Raw genomic sequence first — 6,000 nt, 5'->3', positions numbered from 1 at the left:
AGTCTGCAAAAGAAATAAAACAATAACTAGCCATGATAAATTTCTGGAACCATTACTGCTTTTGAGAGACGAAATCACCTACAGAGGCAGTGAAAGGAGAGGAGAGCTGAGAGAACAGATTATTTTCTTATTGTCTGTAAAAAGATAGAGATCCAACTTACTTGTGTGCAGGGTTGTCTTTGGCATATTTATGACTTGAGGTCTTCAGGTCACACTCCTGTCTCCCAGAGAGCCCTGGATGGAGTTATTTATTGTTTTTATTCAATTTCTCTGCCACAGACTGGGGATTTTCTTTGCGCAATGCCACATTCTTTTAATAAAATGTGACCTCTGGTACGTAGACCCTTCTGATCACACCCCACCATTTGGGTAAATAGGAAAGGGTGGAGAATAATATCGGAGTGACATGAAGTTTTCAGAATCCCGGGCTGAAAAAAACCCCGCCCCAGGCTGTTTACAATCAGGGCTTCTGGTGGAGGAGGAGATAAGCCAGGGACGTCACTGCGTTCTGAGAAAACGTAAGGGCTTTGCGTGGGCAAGCCCTGTCAGCCCTCCTGTGCAGCTTTCAGCCACATACTGACCCAGGCGCAGTGGGGCTTTTCAAAGTGCACAACTTTCACTCCGAAAATGTTGTGCAGAAAATGTTTTACTTTCATCATGTAATTAAATTTATGCTTCACTAGAGAGGCCAGAAAAGGCTAGGGGCACAGCCCCTTAGCCCTTGAACACCAGCCGCCACTGCTTCTCACTGCCATGAATGGAGCAATTATTGTCCTTATTTTCATTGCACAGTTGTTTTGTTGAGTGACCATGGCGGTGCATGTAGCTGAGATGCATGAACAGTATATGCATTGGAGCATGCTGGTGCCCTTACTGGCACCGAACATACTTTGCCTCGTGAGCAGCCAAAGCGTGATTGGGAAAGCTCCTCAGAAGAGGGCTCTGTGAACATAGTGTGGGAATTCTCCGGAACCTGCTGTCTGCTAGTGTTGTGTGCCAAAGAAACTAAGAACCAAGGTCAGGGGTTGTGTAGAAGTGAAGCCTAAAATCACATCAGGAAATTTCAGATTTTTTCCACGTTTTAGGCCCTAATTTGTGTCCTCGAGACAAAGAAAGCAAGCACCGAGGCTATACGGACAGACCAAAAGGCCTACGTGCACCAGTTCACGAAGACCAATAGAGATACAGACACTCCTGCACACAGGCCTCAAGGACAACACGCACACACACGCACACACGTCTCGCTCACACATGTCTCGCTCACTCACTTGAAGACACCTAATTTGAGAAAAAGTAATCAGTGGAAGTGAAGGCCCATTCAATTCTTGTCCTCTATTTTGGGGGAAATTATTCTACCCAGTGATAGAGTGCTTTGGTCTGTAATTCTGTCCAAACCTTTAACGCCTGTATGTAATACTACAATGCACCCTTCATGCCCATTAATTTTTATTTAAATCTATTTATGCACGTTTTTGACCTTCTCAGATGTAACAGATATACTTATAACAATTGACATAACTGTAATAAAATAATTTCTACAGAGGATGTGCTTTAGCAATTCGATACAACTGTACAGTTAGGTGAGCCAGCAAACATTAGGCGGCAGGAAGTGCTACACAAAAAAACAAAAACATTACAACATTGTACATGACGCGCAGAGGGCCCTTGCTTTCAGTATAAACTTGTGGTCGAAGTGGGCGGGGTTGGTCCTACTTTTCTGATTTATGGAAAAACATTCTCCTACTTTTTGTAAAAAGAGAACCGTCCAGGGACGGTTAGTACCGATATTCTAAATGTGCTTCAGCTGAAACGCCATGCAGCGAGTCTCCTGTGCTGTGAAGCCGGACAGAGAGCTAGACAAGTCTACCAGGGCCCCTGCTTCCCTGAAAGAAACGCAAATGTGCACAACCAGTTATTATGCAAATGTAAAGTCACTTGAGAGCCAGTACTGGCTTTAATTGGTGGAATCACTCAAAGCTTTGGATGGCAAAGATTTCTTTTTGAGGGGTAGTGCAAAGAGTTAACAGCTGAGCTGTGAAGTGCCTGCGTTTAACTGAAACTGTATCTTTATCACACTTACTACCCCTGAAGAGGTGTTGAAGGGACAGTTATGTAAAAAAAATCCATAATCAAAGCAGGTCATATATCACTAATGTCCTTCTATTTCATTAGGGACATGAGGTTTTTCCAAAGACATTCTTTGTCAGGAGTATGGACAAATTTTGAGAATGGTGTCTCTCCGTACATGTGACCTTTTGATTCAAATTAACTCTCCGGTTATCTTTGTTGAAAAATCTTGATGTGAGTAAACATATAGTAGGTTTTAGAGAAGCCTCATATTTTTTAGTAAAGTGATGGATATCTGTGAAAAATTTGTCGTTTTAAGATGGCTGCCATGATGATGCGACCACTTGCCTTGAATGGACTGACTTGATACATACGAGGAGGATCTTGATGTGAGTAAATATATAGTAGGTTCTAGAAAAGACTTGTATTCCTAATTAAATGAAGTGATATTCATGAGAAATGATTTCCCCCATGGCTGGCCGCTATTATTATGAGAGAACTTGTGGAATTGTGCTTTTATATATGTGCGATTGTGGGTTCTGTGAAAATTGGTCTGATGCCTATGATGAAAAAGATATGGGTATTGGAGAGATATTAAATTTAGAAAAACTTTATTTTCCATATTGGATAGAAGGACATCAGTGATAAATGATTTGTTGTATGATGACCGCTTTGATCATGGCGAAACTTGGCCGCCATGATCATGAGAGGACTTGCAAAAAGACACTTTTGTATATAGACAATTGCTGGTCTTGTAAAAACTAGCCTGATGGCTATGATGAAAAATTATGGTTATTGGAGAGATGTTGATTTTAGAAAAATTTCAGGTTTCTTACTAAATTGAAAGACATTGGTGATAAATGACATATTCTAAGATGGCTGCCATGATTATGGCGAAATTCGGAGAACAACGTTTTCCCACACACGTGATTGTGTGTCTTGGATGGGCTGTTTCGATATCTATGATGTGTATCTGTGGGCAATGGAGAGGCGGGCAATTTAAAGCCGTTTTTTTTCTGCATAGTTTGGTTTGTTACACGCCCTGCATACCAACACTGAAGAATTTATACTCCTCCGGTTTGTGGAAGACCAGAAGGTATCGTAAATCTTATATATGAGAGAGGCGCGTTTATGGTGTGTCTCACTGAGACCTGATTTGAAAACATTCTGGCGTTGTTTATTAATAGACAATGGCTGCAACTAAGTGAGAACTTGTTGTCTAAATAACATCAGACAGAGGTATTTTTAGTCAGAAATGATGTTGGCAAATCATGGGATTATATGGGGTTGGGAATTGATAAGGAAGAGACCAAGTACTGACCCTATTGGCTGTAATAAGTAGTAAGTAGCAGGCACTATTTTATGGGAAAAAAAGAAAAAAGTAATGATAATTTATGTTCTCTTTTCTTTGTCTATTCATTAATAATGATGCCACTGGATTAATAAATATAGCTGATAACTGTTGATAATTGGAAGTGAGAATTTCATTTTGAAAGGGTGATGCGGTTTCTTTTTCCTATATTAGATGCTTATTTGGATGTACTAAAGTCCACATGGAAAATAATATGACAAATCAATTTGAAGTCAATTGACTAGGTATGTGTAAGAGGATGTGTTAAAACAATTAATCATGAGTTGGCACTTATATATAGGTGTTGGCATTCTTAAGGTTATGTATTTAGATTTTTTTGTAATTGATTTTAATTATGTAGTCATTGGTGGGTGTGTTTTTTTGCACTAGTTTTGGGTAGTAACAAAAATATTTAAAAAGACGGGTTGTTTTTAAATATATTTCATATATATTTTATATATATATATATATATATGTATGAAATTGTTTCGATATGTAATAATTTGGGTGATGTTGTAATTGTGTCTTTTTTATATTTTTTTCATTTTTTTAAATATGTATATTAAAAGTAGCTTTTTATAAAAAATGAAGTATTCCCTTGTCAGGTCCTTTCCCTTTGGAATAGGGTATTGAGTTATGTATTTATTTATAATGTTGTTGTAGTTTATTGTCTTCTTTTTGTGGAGTTATGTTTGTGGATGTAAAGAATTGTTACATGTTTATTGAATGGGAGTCATATTTATTGTATTCCATCCCTGAAGAACTCCTATGTCAAAGGGCGAAACGCGTTGGCTGTTGCTGTTATGGATACGTGTGTTTTTTTTATAGAAAAAAGAATAAAGAGAAGATTTGTATAATATTATACCAAGGAATTGGACAATGAAATATTGTTGATGGTGGTGCACTACCAGTGTTCTAAATTGAGTCTTTTCCTTTTGTTTAAGGATTACACCTTGGCAGCAGGTGTTTGCCTTAGTGCACACAAATAAGTAGGACAAACGAATATCAATCATAATACTCTTTTATACTTTAGGAGTTGTTGGTTTGGTGTATTGGTTGGTAGCCTGCTGCTGTACCTTTTGAGAATATTATGATAATTTTCTATATATGTGTAAGCAGCATCTCAAGCACCAGGTGTTTTTGCATTTCCCGTATTCCTACCCAACTATTTTGCAATGCTCCCACTATTGCACCACATGCCAAAATGTTACATTTGTGTATGGGGTACAGTTGTCTGAGGGTATCAAAGCAGGGACATATTAAGGCTTTTGAGGCCCCTGGGCCAAACGTATTTTGGGGTCTCTGTGTGAAACAGCTTTATTTATGATCCAGTTTCTGCTCTTTCATGCCCTCTTTGGCCAGGTCACTGACAGTGCAGAGGCACACTGGTCCAAATTCTAAATGTGTTTACATCAAATATTCAGGGATAGTGATGTGTCTTTTCAATATTGTTTAACACAACAGTAATTTACTAATATTACTGCAAATAATCTCCGTGACACCCTCCCATTTCTCATATGTGAGGTACTGTTTTGATCTAAAATAAACTTTTTATGGATATTGCATGAAACATGAACTCATTTATCTACAATTTTCTGTAATAGACTTTCGCATTAAAAATAAATTAAAGGAAAATGCTGTTCACAAAAATCACTTTTAGAATTATTCAGGGTCAGAACCCTCTGCATAAAAGAGATGGCTGTTTAAGGTGGCCCCTGGGGTCCTGTGCCAGAGCCCACTTTGCCCATGCCTTAAAACGTTTCTGATTAAAAGTGAAGAGTTAAGAGTTTTCATACAAGTCATCAGTTATCAGGACTCCCATTCCCTGCCACTTAGGAGTATTTACTACCATCACCAACACCATATTGGATGTCCAGGGAATAGGCTACACCAGTACTAGTGCGGGTAGAGAAGTTCCTCAAGAGCACCAGGTGGTATCTACCAGCCAGAGGTATCTAAGTGGTGCACTGCAGCACTGAAATATTGCCTCAGGATGAGTCATGGCCCTGAGAGCAAGTTGCAACTAACAAGTCTCCTTGTTGACTTTGTCTACAAACCACAGTCCCTTATTAGAGTTGTGCTGCCAGAGAGCATTACCAGTAGGCTGGCGCACCCAGTCCTCATTCAACAATCAGAAGCTATAATTTGCGACTCACTGCTATAGGTGCTGCGGCGCCAAGACAGTTTTCACTAATTTGCTATTGGTCGAAGTGGACTCTTGATTTAAGGCCTATTAGTGAGCATTCCCTGGATGCGGCAATCAGTAAATGGGGGACAATCAATCAATCAGGTGTTATTTGTAGAGCACAGCTTGTCAACTGAGTGGGTATTAAGGTGTTTGCTGCATTTGTTTATTCAAAAAGCCAGGTTTTCAGACCCTTTCTGAAGTGGGTCAGCAAGGGTGTGATGCGGAGGTTGGGGGAGGACGTTCCAGGCTTTGGCAGTATGGTGGGAGAAGGAGCATTGTCCGGTGTGGCGGCGGTGTATGCGTGATATCTTTGCAAGGGCGATGTGTGCAGAGCAGAGGTTCCTGGTCGTTGGTGGAGTTGAAGGCGGTGGTTCAGGTAGGCGGGTCCTTGATT

Source organism: Pleurodeles waltl, chromosome 9 (genome assembly GCF_031143425.1).
Source record: "Pleurodeles waltl isolate 20211129_DDA chromosome 9, aPleWal1.hap1.20221129, whole genome shotgun sequence".
NCBI classification, from domain to species: domain Eukaryota; kingdom Metazoa; phylum Chordata; class Amphibia; order Caudata; family Salamandridae; genus Pleurodeles; species Pleurodeles waltl.
This window is presented reverse-complemented; position numbering follows the sequence as displayed.